Source organism: Corapipo altera, unplaced genomic scaffold (assembly GCF_003945725.1).
Source record: "Corapipo altera isolate COAL_440 unplaced genomic scaffold, ASM394572v1 0, whole genome shotgun sequence".
NCBI classification, from domain to species: Eukaryota; Metazoa; Chordata; class Aves; order Passeriformes; family Pipridae; genus Corapipo; species Corapipo altera.
The window spans coordinates 44387090-44402995 of NW_020884872.1; positions in this window are offsets into that span (position 1 = coordinate 44387090).

A 15906-nucleotide genomic window follows, 5' to 3' on the forward strand; every position below is an offset into this window, starting at 1 on the left:
CTTCTCTGCTTAACTAAGTATAGAAACACAATTTGTATTAAAAGAGACTATCAAATATCACATCCCACTTGTCATCCAGAGGTTGCTTTCCACCAGGTGTCCTAGGAGAAGATACATTTCTTCAGTTTTGGATAATTAACTTATTATGACTTGAACTAGAAAAAGATAGACATTATGGGAAGAATTCAGACCACTTACTTTTTATCTTACTCTGATTTAGGCAAAATGTGGTTTTTTAGGTTTTCTGTTGTCTGTGCCTTCCTGATCTTGGATGCATATAATATTTTTCAGTCTAGTTAGGCTAAGTTCTCTGGGCACCTAATCACATTTTTCTAGACATGCTCATAAACATTCCTTTTCAAGTCAGTGGATGACTAAGAGCAGCTTTGATTCAAAGATAGACCAGAAGAGGCAAAATTCTGCTTTAATTCCTGGAAAAAACTAATCCATTAGATAAGCTTAAACCATGTCTTAAATAAATGATAGTATTAAATTCACTGTATGAAACTGTCAGACACTTATATTTAGATACTGAAGTGTTCAAGTATTCCCATATGAAACAGAACTATTACAACTTCTCTTCCATATACGGACATTTAAATTCATGAATTATCTTAATAAAGATATCCAAATTATAGAACATAAACAGAGTTATTTATTTTTCTATTCTTCCTATTAAAGCAAAGAATATAAGTCAATACTATGAGAAAAAATTACACATTTGTGGCCCACACAAAAAACAAATTACTGTTGTAAAGAGATAATTGTGATTTGTATATTTTATTTCAGAGAGTATTTATGGTCTGCATGCTGAGTGGGCAGGGGACTTGGTAAGAAGACATAGAAAAGCTAACATATTAACTATTTTCTTCATTATATGAAAATCTATTGACCACAAAAATCCCAGGTCAAACCACTGAACAGATTGCCCAGAGTATCCAGATACAGAGATCTTCAGAATCTGACTGGACACAATCCTAACAATCAGCTCTAGGAGCCCCTGCTTTAGGACTAGATCTCAAGTCAACAAGTCCCAGTGTCTTAAAGAAATAGTCTCATCAATAGGCTTAAAAGACAGCTTCCCCAGAAGTCATTCTTCTGTCAATACCTGACTAGTAGGTGTTTAAAGAATTCTGTTGAACTACTAGAATAGAAAAGTCTTGTAATTTAACTTCTTCATTCTACTTTGTAAGGAACTCTGTCATAGGAAAAATATGTTGCAGCCTAAATACCAGGTGAAGAAACGTTAAGATCGCTTAACTCTGAGATGACTGATCCTTAACACATCTGTATAGCTTATATTTTTAATGATTGACTCTATGCAGCTTCTGATCTATTGTTAAAGAGCACCAAATTGCCTACAGAGGCATGTATGCTTTTTATATTCAATAACTCAATGCATAAATAAGTAGGTGCTTCTTTTCACAGTTCTAAATTGCTCTCCAAAGGCACTTGCAACTTTCAATTGACCATGTAGGAAGTCCAAGTACTGTGAGTTACACTACTTGTCCTGTGAAATACAGATTTAAAGCCAGCTAAACTAGAAGGCAACCTGAGCACTCACCCTGAGACTTTAGGCAAAAGGTTTGAAATGTAATTAAACCTCAGTTTTCTAAATATTAAACATTTTTCACACACTATTTTTGCCTACATTGTCTTATCCATATTCTGTTAATAAGGCTTCTGCTTGAACTTATTCTCCAACTATTTCATAGTGGAAGATTAATTAACTATGTATGCTTATGGAGTGTTGGAACTGAAGGTACTTTAGATAACAAAATAGCTAATGATTTATTTTAAAGATTAGCAATGATACATGAACAGGCAGAAAAACACCTATGTACCTTTGATGGTGAGGTGAAGTCTCTAACTCTTGATTTGTCTTGCACAATTAGGCCTTTTACGAATCTTCCTTAATGTTTTGAATTCACACTTGTAAATGAAGATTAGTGAACTGGAATTTCATAAAAAGTAAAATTGCAAGTATAAGCCAAAATGACTTGTTTCAGACATTCAGCCAGCATGATCATTGAGATAGCCAAATAGTAAAAAAAGTCTACTCAGCAATCACCAAGAAATAACTGAAATAACAGCTTTAAAATCATCCTGAACTGAATTTGGAAAGTATTTTTGGTTTAGATACATCAAACTGACTTTTTGTGTTGCTTTAACCTTCAATAATCTGAAAACCTTTGAAAAGACTGTTAAAAATGCTGAGTTTCTCTATCCATTTCCCCCAAAATTGACTATAAATATTTGAGAATGTTAAAGAAAAGTAAATAGTAAGTATTATCTAAATTACTTAATGTACTTTTCGTAACCTCATGAATGTAAAGGGAGTTTCAGAAAACAGCAGGAGACTGAAAATGGGGATGGATTTCTAAGGTGGATATCTGGACAATCAGAACTATTTTAAAACAGCATACATCTCTAAAGAGAATAGAACTACTTTTATTATGATTTCAAAGTACAATGGTATTGCCAAATCATCTCATTACTAAAACTCTATAGGTGAAGAATTGTGATATTTTTCATCTTAAAAACATCTTTAATGTGTTTTGGGCATAGTTCCATTATTTTCATATGCCGAACATGAAGTTATCAATCCTCTTTATTAAAGCCTTTGTATTGTCACTTTTCTTACCATCCTTTCTGACCTTTTAGTCTTGATGTCATCTCCAGTTTCTTCTTCGTCTCCATAGATGTTATCCCTCTTAGGTTTCATAAATCTATTTCTTTTTAGAACTTAAAACTTTGTCACTTTTTTTTTTAAGATCATCCTTATAAAATCCCATGGCATACTTTAAAAAGAATGATTTTTTGTGTTACTTTTCAGTTATTCACTCTAGTCCAGCTTCTTGACAACATATTCTTTCTCCTCAGTCTATAATAAAGTGCAAATGAAAGTTCACTGAATGCCATCAGATTACTTGGGGAAGCAAAACTTTGCATGCCAGCTCCCTGAATAAGTCTGCTCTCCTGTAGTCCAAATTACTTGATACATGCCTTCTTGTCTTCCCTAAGGATCTTCAGAAAACCAGAATAACTACAGTACTTAGAGTATAATATTACTGTCCAGTGGGATTGAAGTCCACAAAAAACACCATGCATTCAAGCTCCATTATCACGTGGTCACTGTAGTTACAGCTGCCACTTACTATCATTATATTACGACATCTATTCTCTATTCCAGGACTTGCATTCAGCTATTCCTTACACACATTGTCACCTTCTCTGCCTATCTATTTTAAAGATTTACTATCCATACATTACAATATTTCAGTTGTTCATGCTACCCTGCTATATATTTACAATTGTCTATGATTTCTTATTGATATTGAGTTTCTTGTTTCTTTCCCATACTGTACACATTAGAGCAAGGGCACTTCAGTTGGCTGTAGGTTCACTTCACTGTTTCAAGGGAAATGAGAGCATCTCCCATGTTGCCCTTTTCCACCCACATTTTCCTACTTGTCTTCAGGCTTTGATCTCCTTTCTCTGATGAATCTTGCTTAAAACTCTCCTCATTGTACTAGCAAGAGGAAGCTGTGATGCCTCACTTTATCTAGTGAATCTTATTTCTGTTTAGCAGCTCTTATTCCTTGAAGTGGGTTCATAGTTATAACAGCCAAAGTCACGAACATGACATCTCTGCAACCAGGAGTTGACTTACAGGATGTATTTCTGTTTTCTTTTCCTTAAACAGTATGATTGAGGACATTGCCCCTTTCATCTAGCCCTAAGAGTTCCAAACTTCCAGCTCCCATGGTCCTGGAATCTTTACCCAACCCTTGCTCAAGCACACCTTTTGAACATTCCTCCTTCTATTTGCCATCAGGCTTAGGCTCCAGACTCTGCCAGATCTCTGCAAAGATTCTTTCACTTGCCCATACATCTTTCCTCATGAGATGTACTCTTCTCCCTTGTCTTCTTCCTTTTGTGGCTTAGCAGCTTGACAGGAGCATACCTCCTGCAAGTAAAGTTATTCCCAGCTCCTACCTAAGAGAAAATCATCAGTGTCACCCTGCAGCCCAAGACCATCTTGGTATTCCCTCTTGGATCAATAGTTCTGTTAATCTACAAGTCACATGAATTGAACTGTGTTTTTTTGTGTCAGCTGAGCTGACTGTTAGTCTCAAACATCATATCTGGGACTTTGGTGTGACCCTGTTTAGACCAACTGTTGTACGGACTGGCCATACATCTCTTTTGCATGATGTATTTTTAGTACTTTTGGTGTGATGTCATTCCCTGCCATCAGTTTCCAATAAGAAACTGCATGGAAATCTGTCTATTCTGAGAGCATTCCTTCTTGGCAGTCAACTGTCTCTCTTGGCAGTCACTGTGTCTCAGTTCTCAGCTCCTTCATGAGTAGACTTTTGTGCTTTTTATCTGGTGAAAAAAAGGTTTCTTTTTTTTTCTTTCTCCTCTCTCAGTTGGAGGCATTCATGTGAGTACAGCTACAGGGCTCCAGTAGTAAGAAGAGATGTGTCTATACAGAAACATATCTCAAAGATTAATTGATACTGAGCCCATTACAATGTTTTTGAATAAGGAATTCCTATGTCTTTTGTTTTTTTTAGTTGTCTTTGATTCTTTAAAGGCATGGTTTGCAAAATATTTTCTATTTAAGAGCCCAGTTTATAATTACATGAAATATATGACACTAGTCTGAAAAGGCTAATCCTACTTTTACCATTCTATTCTCTTGATATTCTACTCTAGGCTTATTTCAGCATTTTAGAATCTATAAGATTATAGAACATGATGGTGTAGTGTGTCACCCTACATGGTCAGAAGTTAATTGGTATTTAAAGGCTTTAATTCCCAGAATCTGTCAATGTTTTGAAGTTCTTTTTAACAGCAGAATATAAAGAGAACAGCAGAATAGGGGCATTACAAGCATATGAGTGAGAAGTAGGAATTTAGACCTAAGATATTTAAAAAACTGAACATGCTTCTGTGTGGAGCTCTGTTTTCATGAAATAGTTTATTTACCACCTTTAAGAATCTGTATTTTTCTGTAAGTGCTATAGTAAAATAGCACCTAAGGAGATAAAAATTTACTCTGAATTAAATTTTAATCTCAGTAAGCATGCAGTGAGTAAAGGGTGTAGTAATAGTTACCCAGGTATCAAGAGAAGCAATGCCTAAAATCCCTTGTCTCACTCAGAATGAGTTGTAGTTTGTGTCTCAAGTGGCAAATCATTCATAACTTTGTAACTCCTGTAGCAATGTTCATTTGGATCACCTGATGTATATTTTAAATTCAGCATTATTATTGATTAAACATTTGATTAAACTCATTTGATTGTTTATGTCCCTGACTTTTATGAATCAATTTCTTCAGACTAAATGAGCCATTTTCAATCCATGGAAACTAATTTCCAGCCTGTTGATTTGTTTCCATAGAAAGAAATTTTGAGCACCATCATGCAGCTATGTAAAAATTATTAACCTTTTCTTGATGGTCATAAAATACTACTGAATGTTTAAAATTATATGTACTATAAATCATATCGCAGTAGTTTTTGTTACAGCTAGTGGCTAATAAAAATCCCACTGGGCAGTAATATTATGCTCTAAGTACTGTAGTTATTCTGATTTTCCAGTTCACTGGCTTGATATTTACCATCTTCTGTGTGAGTAAGTATATAGAATATACTCGAAGTCCACAAAAAACACCATACATTCAAAACAAATGAGCTCTAAGGCAAATGACTTATTTCTATTGTGGAGAAATTATAATGATATATTTCAAAGAGAGAAAATGGATTAGTTTTTCAATGCAAGCCACATTATGGATTCTTTAAACAGGCTTGCTGCCCTCAGTAAAGTCCTACAGAACTTAAAATACCTGTAAATAAATATAATGCATTCTTCTCTGAATACCGTGTGCAATAAATTATATTTTATAAACATATAAAAATGTAAATTAATTCAGTAAAAAAAATTCTATAACATGTAAACAGAAGAATGAACTCTACATATTCCTAGGCTTTAAGGAGTTATGAATCAGAGAATCGAATATATGTGTGTGTATATATATATACACAAGTTTGATGTTATCTTAGAGGACTGATTAGGAAATCTTCCCCACTTAATTAAAATCAAAGTAAAATGGCTCAAATTTGCTTAACATGTCCACCATCCAGTAACTACAATCCACACGAATTACTTGGGATCAGACTGTGTGAAAAGAAAAATATGATTTTCTTTTCTATTGAAGTATCTTTAAAAATATTCAGAGTTCTAAAATTTTGGTTTCACTGAGAATTAAAATGTATTCTGAAAGAAACTATGTCTCAGAATACAAAATGTTCTTCGATAAACCTCCTTTTTAAGATCCTTGAAGCAATTAATTTGGTTAAATTCTTTATAGATTTTTACATGTGAAGGAATGAGTGTCTGCGTCCTCCATTTGCTCATGCCAGGACTTCCTCTTGCCTAGCCCAGTGCCCAGGAACCTACTGTCTCTGCCCAGGCTAAGGGACACAGCTACCACTTTCCTCTGCAAGTTCAACCAAGTCATGAATTTTCCAGGATCACAAACACACATTTGTGGATTCCTGGGTACCAGCACAGACCCCCTGACTACTTGGCATCCCTGTCCAGATCCCAGCCCCTCTTAACCACCTCACAGGTCCCCTACTCTACAGCTGGTCCAGCTCAGTGCTCACAACAAACATGTAGCAACCAGACGCTTGTCCTGCAGGCACCCCACACTCATGGGTCTCCCAATAAATACCAGCATAGACCATGTCAACAACTGACACCCTTGTTGAGACCTGAGCCCCTACTCTCCAGCAAGCACAAAATAAAGTTTGTTTATGAATACACACATCACACACAAAGACAGTTTGGTAAAAATACAGTCACTACCCAGCATCTGGAATAGGAATAGAGGCTGTGCTAAGTGCCCAAGTGGGCAGTACTAGGTCCTTCATTCACCTCACTCACCCTGTTCCCCTCAGTAGTTGGTTTTTGGAACACCCATAATTCCCGTTCCACTGTCTGGGCTCTACAGATCCACACTCACTCCTGTTGCTGACGTAGAAACTCCAGTGGCTCCAGCAGCTGACACCATAGTTCAGGGGAGCCCACAGTCCAGGTCTGACTCCAGTGCCTGATACCAAATTTCATACACACACAGGCCTCACCAGAAGCTGGTATTGAGTTCTTTCAGGACACGTACTTGGGATAGAGAGTGAGATTACACAGAAAGAGAGACAAGATAAAGCATAATAAGACATGAGAGACAGGACAGACTTCATCAATCAGGTGCAGGGCTCAGCCAAAAGAACATACTCACTTGCTCTGTTTTACACAAAACTGGTGCTTTTCTACCGATCCCCTTTGCTTTTTTCCCCTGTTCCCCTTCTCCTACACACTGACTCATCAGCTGACACAGTCCCACTGACCCCCTCTGATACATATGAAACCCAAGTTTTCATCCTTATCAGCTGCAAAGTGTCGCTTTGCCTGCATCTCCTTGATAGGCCATGAGTTATTGTCACTGACCAGGTTGGTTTGTCATTGTCTCCCTCCCTTTCCTTATCCTCCCATTTGAAAAAAACATTTCCACATCCCACATACTCTTACCAATTCATGCCACTGAGAATATGACCTCTCCCTTATGTGTTAGGCAGATTTGTCTCTGCATCTTCTGCTTTTTGGCTTCTTTGATCAGGTGTCCTCAAAGGAGAAGACATGTTCTTCCCACATAAACTTACACTTCCAGATTCTCTCTACATAAGAGTGCATAGGTGTGCAAAGTATATATAAGATTTTTTTGATTGCACTGCCTTTGACATTTGTATATGGGGCCTATCAGACAGCATGAATTACAGGCATGAAAAATTGGAGCTAATGCTGCTGTCAAATACATCAAGAATTCACACGTTAAAAATCATATTTGTACTTTAGAATTACTTTATCAGATTAGATATATCATCAGATAAAGAATATTCAATAAGAATGAATGTAAGAGCAAAAAGTTGTTCAGATTTCCTATAGTCTTATAGTTGTAATAGTAGGATTCTCTGAAGAACAACTCTGAGACAGTTGCTAAAGAACCAGACATGTTGAAAATATTTATTCGTAGGTCCAATAGACTTCAGGATGGTTCCTTTATCCCGTAGTCCCACAGACATCTCCATTTACCTCATAGTGTTTCTGTCACTGCTGTCTTGGAGTCAAGGAGGCAATTCAGTTCTGGAAAGAACTACGTTCAGAAAAAGGAAATGTTCTTATTTTTTCTTATACTTGAGGAAATATATAGTACAGAATTATGGTGCTACTCCACAAAGTACTCTGTATACCATGAAGTAGTAATCATTTACTCAGCATAATAAAGTCTAAAAAAGCCAGTAAGTTCTCCAACATTTAGTGAAAAATTTATTATTTCTCACAAAGCAGTCATTCAGTATATGACCTTGATTTCTATGTTCAAGAGGCACAAAGATAGGAAAGAAACTATACAGAAGCCAAATGGATAAATGTAATCTCAGTGGCATGGGTTTGTCTTTTACAATATACTGCACATATCACTGGTGCCAACATCTATTATTACTGAGATAATATGTCTCTTACGAGAGATATGATATCCTCATATTTTCTACTAAAACACTTTCTTTCTTTGCTTGGCTATGGATGAACTCTTCCATCAAACTATCTCAATGATTACCGTATTTTTAAGTTAAATTCAGAATAAATTGTTCTCAGCTTGTGTGTAATTTCAAGTTTGTTCCTTCTATTTCAACTCTAAAAGTTGACTTTTATGTCTGAAATTTTTTCAGTTTTTCTGAATACACATCCAGTCTAAGGAAGGAGTATATATTTTCCTACAGACATTGCCTCATTTAATATATTGCAATACTGATATCTCCATTAGAAGCCGGACTGATTTTCCACTGTCCTGTAGCTTTAAATGCAAATGTATTTAACCACTAAGTTTTGAAAACATGCTTTTAGTCTTTTTATCTAAGGTATTAAATATCTTTAGTTAGTGATATATTGACCTGGATGAGTAAAAATACATTTTATAGTGCCATCAAATAAAAAATTATGTCAAAGATTTACAGCTATAGTGCATGAATACATGAATACATCAAGGGTAAAGTAATTGAAAAATCAGCTTTGTTGTATCCTGCTAATTACAGAGAGTATGAATTAAGAAACTCAGTTTCTTTTCTTTGATATCTCTTTTTGACTCAGTACATAACTATAAGCAATTTAGACTTCCTTAGGTTTATTATATTTAATACTCAGAAGGAAAATAAAAGACAATAAAATAATATTCAGTTACACTTCAATATTTAGGGGACACTTATTATGTTTTCAAAACACTTTGAGAAACTTCATCATAAATTTTATTTATGTAGGCATATATACTTTTTTATATAGATATATATCCATATGCAGATATAAATTGTGTTCAATGGTGAGAAATGTTGTTATAGCTTGCCCATAAGACCTTATATTCATTTTAGAATAAGCAATTCTCTGCTCAGAGACATTAATTTTTCACCTATTTAAATAAGTCATCTACTATAATGAATTCTCTTTAATTAGAGTTTCATTGAAGGGTGCTGATTACATCTGAATAAAGCAGCAGGGGAAGTTCAGAAAGTTCTTACAGAGTGGGAATTAAAGACAGAATGTAAGCTCTGTGGGGCTTTAACCTTACCTAATTAAAACTCCCTCTGAAAACTGCTTAATTCTGACCTTCATTCTTTTTCCAGGTAAAATAAATCAATTTCTGTTTTCTGAAACAAGGATAAAAAAAAAAAAAAAAAGAAAAGGCAAATTTGGCATTTTAATCAGCAGCATTTAGTACCAAATTTCTTGTCCGAGGTTTCTGTCAATGTTTAAAAAAGATAATTAAATAATTTGCTGTGAAAGCAACATTGTATTGTTTGTGAGCAAAGTTCACAGTTTATTGAAGGTGTTGTTTATTATAAATAACTAGAATCACCACCATATCAGAAAAAAAAATTTCGTGTCTTGCTTTCGTTGTTCTTATTCTGTGTTTCAAATAGAACTACAAGTACATTAACTAAGTGATCAAGCATATCTTATGGAGGTAGTTCTCCTTGTGGGAGCTTAAGCACAATTTTCTCCAAGTGCCAACCATTATTGTCTTAGAGAATTTCAACATGTCTCATAGCAAGTTAGAAGCATGGAAACTCTCTTCAGAGAGATGTAAAAATTTTAATCTGGTCACTTGCAACTTACATGAGGTTTACTAAACACAGAGATGAAAGAATACCTTTCCTTGAAGAAGTTTTACTGTGGAAACTAATCTATAATTATTTTCTAAAAATTTAGCCTGTTGTAAGACTATTGGTGAGAAGTTAGAGAATAAGTAATATGTGAATAAAGAAAGTTTTTATGCCTGTTTGAGCTGCCTACCTGCTCAGCAATTCAAAGCAGAAGTTATTCTTGATGTAATTGGAAATATAGCTTAAAATACTGGAGTAGCTCACTGAAATCATAGGAAATGGGCCTGGAATAACCTCTCAAACAATGGTTTCAGCACACTATTAAAACAAATTAAATATGTCTCTTTATTTCTCCTAGAAAAATAAATGTTCTTTACAAGCCTTCTGTTACATTTATTGGAAGGTTGTTCTAGCACAATCAGATCTTCATGCCTTTTCATGAAGTGCCTCGGTTTCCTCTTAAAAACACTTCCTGTTACAAGCAAGCGAAACTCTGAGTCTGAGACATTCCTACAAATACACATATACACAACTTGTGTATTTTTTCTTTATCTTATTTTTTGATCTGTCTCCTTAACAGAAATTGGAAAAATATGTGTCAGATTCTAAGCCATCCACACAGTCTCCCTTTCAGTCAGAAGAGGAATATGTGCCTCTAAGGTGTTATTCATGTATGTTGGACTACAGCAAGAAGGATCTTCTGCTGGAGGGGTCTATTTCTCTCCCCTAAATAAAAGCAGGCTTATGACTACCTAAGCTTTAGACATGTCTCTTCTGGAAATCAAAGATAAGGTAATCCAAAGGAGCATAGGCTTTCCTTAAAAACAATAGAGAAATAACTTCACTGGAACCAAATATGAAATTTAAGAAGTAATTGCTTAGATTTGCACATTTGCATTCAAGATATAATTTCAATCATTACTTGGTCCTATGGTTACCTACTACTTAATGAACAATTAAAACATTTCATGAGCAGTTTTGTTGTTTTTTTTTTTAATTAATGCATAGATAATCTAGGATAATCTAGTGTTACAAATTATACACAGGAGACAATGAATTAGAGGATTTTTTAAAGGATTAAAAAGATAAGTTTATATCCTATTATTTCTTAGATGCTAGAGTCTTTCTAATATCTTCTCTGATCTGCTACACAATGAGTTATAATTCCTGACTACTAAAAGCATTTTCCTAAATTATACCTTCTTATAACAGTAAATTATTTTCAGATACTAAAGTACTGCTATAATGAATATTGCATTAATAGTTAGGGAAAATAAGCTCGTATCAGGAGACAGAAATAAAATAGATACAGAACAGAGAGAAATTATTTATTGTGATTGATTCTGAGTTGTTGGTTTGAGTGGTAGATCAAGGAAACAATCCTTTCAATGCGTTTGAAAATTATTAGTTGGAGAATTTACCTCTTCATTCATGGAGTAAAACTTTAGCAATGTATATCCTTATAGAAGTATCCATGTAAAAATTATGACATATATTTTTTACATTATTTTTAACATAAAAAACTAAATATAAAGTTAATTGAGGTTTGGTTTTGGTGTTGGAATCAGATTTTATTTTGTTTGTTTTTTTTTTTTTTGGTTTGGGTAATTTAAGGTTTTTCTGAAAGTTGATGTATTTTCTACAAATTTACAGACTTTTTTTTCCTAGCAGCTATTTTTACGTGTTTTCTTTTTAATTTTCTTAATGGGCTGAGTAGAGAGAAGAATAGGCCATAGTATCCTTTATTTTGCTGGAGGCCAGAAGCCTTATGTTTGCTTAGAAACCCATTTTAAACTCTCCAAAACTGTATTTATATTCTTTATGAAATCTAAGATCACACAGAATAATAAAAATACCTAGTGATCTTATGGTTCACGTTTCACTTTCTCAGAAATACAAATTCTGTGACATTGCCACTATCACCGAATATTATCCATTATCTTACACTGTGAAGTAAACTGAAGTTTTAATACCATTTATGTAAAATAAAAAAAAATCACTAAATAAAATGAGAGAATAATAGAGGAAATTTTGCTTAAAAATTGTCTTATTATAAAAACTTTAGCACATCATATGAGAAAAATTAATCTTTGAAAAAGTATGAAAAACATTAATTTTATATAGTATGATAAAACATATTCTTACTATAAGCTATAAACAAGTTCATGTATTCCTCCGTTCCATCTATTTTATCTTTTTTAGTATCATATTCTATTTCAAAATTAACTCTTTCTTTATGCATTTTGTTGCATCTAATTTTCCTATACCCTTTCATCCTTTCTTCATCCTTTCATATGCATCCTTTCACTTAGGCAAATATAACATCTTTTAAAGTGATAAGAGGGATTTATATTTATTAATATATTTTCAAAACAATTACTTTTAATGAGCTATGTTCTAGCTATATAACAGGCAGACACATTACTGTTTTAAGTAATCTAAGTTAATTAGGATCACAGTAATACAAATTTTAAACTACTAGCTATCACTCACACCATTAAGAAGTCTGTCATGTTCTACTGCAGGTGCTTTTCAAACTATTTTATTAGCAGATAGGTAATGTGTTCCCTATAACACGGTTTCATAATCTTCAGTGATGCACAGGTTACTGACATCATGACAGAGATAAGGAGTCATGCGAGTAACATAAATAAGGTTGTTTAGTTTAGAATATGTCTGGGTTTAGAAGATAAGAATTTCAAATAAGAATTTACTGTACAGAGAAGATGAGAACCCAAGATGACATTGTAAAGACCTGGTTTTTTTCTGGTGGTTAACCTAGTCTTGCTTTGCTCCCCCTGGCTGGGTACTTTAGGACAGTACTCTGGCTGTCAAGGCCCCTACCCTGCTGGCATGTTATTACACTTGACTTCCCATCAATTAGGGAGCAGCTGGTCCTCTCTGCTTTCTGACACTTTGTACCATTGTTCACAACGTGTTTGAGTTCCTGCTTATTTGCATATTCTCTCTGATATTCACATGAGTCTGAGTGTTCATCTGTTAAAAAAATATAAAATTAAAAAATATAAACATGAAAGCAGTAGTCTGTGGTAATTGACTGAAGAGTTCCGAGATTCTTAAAGTTGCAGACTCATCTTTAGTACAGTCTGGCCAACATCTGCTGAAGCTTATGGCACTCTTGGAAGTGGGCCACCTTCAACTAGCTTCATACTGCACAATTCTTTTTTTGATTATTAGTTTCCCTGACAGTAATCCCTGATGAAGATATAATCCTGACACGTGATAACACAAAAAGTAAGGTTGAAGCCTCTTTCGAATAGAAAAAGTTATTTAAAGAGGGAAATTGTTTTTAGAAAGGAGAGATAAATACGTGCACAGAGAGATACATTTCTGAAACCCACAGAATTAAAAGTCATTCCTACTGGTGTGACCATGCAATCACTAAATTTAAGAGAGTCAACTCAATGCCCTTTTGTAGAGAGAGTCTCTACAACTGAATACATCATCTAGCTGAGGATACAGTAGGATGCTTGTTTAAGGAAAATTTCTGGTTTTACTATAACCTGTTTTCTCATACTTTTCCTGTTGCGATGCTTCTCCTTGAATTTTACCTCTGCCTCTGCTCTGTTCAGCTATGCCCCTCCCTTCGTTTCTACTTTTTCACACCGTGTTTCATTTCCCAGGGTTGCCTGTTTTGTTCCCTTGTTACTTGCCTTTTCTCTTGTTTTACCTTTACACTGAATAGAGCAAGTACATGTACAGGTCATTTATATTGTTTAAGTAACTGTTAATTTTGTGTGTGATACCTGTAAAGGCATCATTCTTTATTTGTGTTGATGTGTGTACTTGTGTGTATGCGTGTGTGTAACCCTAGGAATGCCTGCTCAACCTTGCCATTGGTTGTATCTAGTGTTGGGGGATCACAACAACCATACTCTAACAGACCAGGAAGGAGAATGGCCCTGACTCCTGAAGCTCACCATCTTCAGCTTCCCTTTAACAAGGAGGAACATCACACAGAGGCCATCAAATCACAAGTGCTTTCAGAAGCCTCAAGAAGCTTTCAAGAAAGTGAACATTCAAGAAACTGCATCCTGTGGAAGGGAACCTGCTAGAGAAGTTCAAGAAGAACTGCAGCCCATGGGAAGGAGTCACATCAGAAAAGTTCATGGATAACTGTCTCCAGTGGGAGAGACCCCATGCAGGAGCAGAGCAAGAATGTCATGAGTCTTCCCCCCTGACGAGGAAGAAGTGGCAGAAACAGCACGTGATGAACTGACCCCAGTCCCACCATTCTCCACCCCCTTGTGCTGCTTGAGGAGATGAAGTAGAGAAAATTGGGACTGAAGTTCAGCCCAGGAAGAAGGGAGGGATTGGGAGGAAGGTGTTTTGAGGTCTGGTTTTATTTCTCATTGTCCTAGTCCAATTTAATATGTAATATATTAATTGTCCCCAAGCTGCATCTGTTTAGCCCATGACTTTAACTTCTGAGTGATCTCCCTAACTTTATCTTGACCCATGAACCTTTAGTTATATTTTCCCTCCCCTGTCCAGTTGAGGAGGGTGAGTGATAGAGTGGCTTTGGTGGGCACCTGGCATCCAGTCAGGCTCAACACACTACAACAACATTTATTTGATAATATCACAGTGATGGATTTTCACATAATATTTTCTCCAAAAATAATTAAAACATGAAAATTTAAGAAATCAGCAAATAAAACTCACCAGGAAGTGATGGACCAGTCACTGGCAACTAAGCCTCACTGATTTCATGCAACTGTGTTTGTTATGCTGGCAACATCCATTTTCTGTCCCAGGTAATGTAGCAGGGACAGAAATTGTAGTGTTTTGAACCGTGAACACAGTGTTTTTTAATTCCACCACAACATTGGCTCCAGATGCAGCAGTAGAATACGACCTTTTATAATTTAGTTCACATATGACATATTAAACCTCAACAGAGAAATTTTTCAATAGTGTAGAAAATTAATTTATAAAAATTTCAATATGCGGAAATTAAAAATTTAGTAACAATTGAGGACATCTTGAGTAAATAAAGGCAAACTCTCATTTTCATTTCCAAATCTCAAAAACTTTATTGGCTTAACTAAGCAACTGTGCACTGCCAAACAAAATTACACAACCTGTGGTAAATTAATTTTGCATTAGTAATTGTTTAAATACACTTTCAACATCTATAATTTGCAGACTATTTTTAAATGGTGCACTGTTATTTTTTCTCCCTTCATTTCTAAAAATACCTACTTTTTTTTTAGTTAATTCATATCTCTTTTTCTTTTACAGAACCATCCAGGATAAACTGACATTCCTAGCAGTGAACCCCCTCATCCCATAAAAAGGCTGATTCATATAATTTTCAATTTATTAGGATGTATTAAGACAGTAAATTAAGTCTTCAAACCAGATGGGACCTTGCATGAAAACTCAGCATTCCTCAAGCTGTCCTTTTTATTAGGGATAAGTGTGACCCATGGTCCTCAGTAGAAAACAATCAACTACTTTTGTTACACAGAGGTGTCAAAAAGACAACATTTTAACATATTTTTTCTTTTTATTTTCAGTTTTCTAATATACAATGCATCAAAATATTTTTAGCTACCTATTGCTCTTTTTTTACTATCTTCTTATATCCCAAGAGCATCTTCCCTTCCCTTCCCTTCCCTTCCCTTCCCTTCCCTTCCCTTCCCTTCCCTTCCCTTCC